This window comes from Egretta garzetta, unplaced genomic scaffold (genome assembly GCF_000687185.1).
Source record: "Egretta garzetta isolate BGI_Z169 unplaced genomic scaffold, ASM68718v1 scaffold369, whole genome shotgun sequence".
Lineage (NCBI taxonomy): Eukaryota > Metazoa > Chordata > Aves > Pelecaniformes > Ardeidae > Egretta > Egretta garzetta.
The window spans coordinates 1,267,620-1,268,531 of NW_009260837.1; positions in this window are offsets into that span (position 1 = coordinate 1,267,620).

Below are 912 nucleotides of genomic sequence, written 5' to 3' on the forward strand. Positions count from 1 at the left end.
CCCATCAAAAAGGCAAAAATTAATATTTAGAGTGTCTTTTCCTGCTTTTGTTCTAAACTCTCAAAATGCGGCAGTTATCAGATATGTGGTTCAAGTGGCTTGCCAGACACTTCTCAGATGAAAAGGGACAGAGTGCAAAAATTGCAGCCAAGGTCAATCTTTAAAAGGTTGGCATTCAATTGGCAGTTCTTGCATTTTGATTTCAATCTCAAATATTCCTCGGTAAGTGTTCTGTATTTCTGTATATTATATATGCCTTGTGTTTGTCTCATTGTGTGTTCTTGCTAAAACTTCTTGTAAGAATTCTGATGCTAACAAGGATGTGTAGAATATAGTGACATAGGTAAATATGAAAAAAAAAAAAAGACAAACCCCTGCCAAGATAGTTAAACTAACACCAGACATTCAAGGTTCCTTTTAAAAGGATGGACTTTGACAGGCTTTAAAGCTTCAGGCCTTCAGAACTGCAGTGCTGTGGTCTTTCCTCTTTTGTTCCAACACACAAATGTAGCATTGGCCAAATCAGAAGAAATAATGAAGTATGCTAGTGGAATAGTGGCAGTGCACACCAGGTTTGATGCATACTGTGCATTATAAATGTCACCTCTTTGCACCTCACAGTGGTTCCCAGGAAACCCATGTAATTGCCTGAAACTATAGCTAGATTTCAAATCCTTGGCTTTTCTGTCTTTTTAAAATGGTAATATGTAAAAAGGAAGAAGACAGGAACAGTAGGAGTATTCAGGCAACCCTAAGGCTAAGTAGCAAGAAGGAATTCAGTAACAGTGACTATGTGATGGTGGAGGATTAGTTCATTTTTCTTTCAACTACCCCTTGCCGATCACCTTTTTTTTCCTCAACTTTTTTATCAGGCTGAGCTGTATCCCCACACATTGACTATTCCAAAGTGCA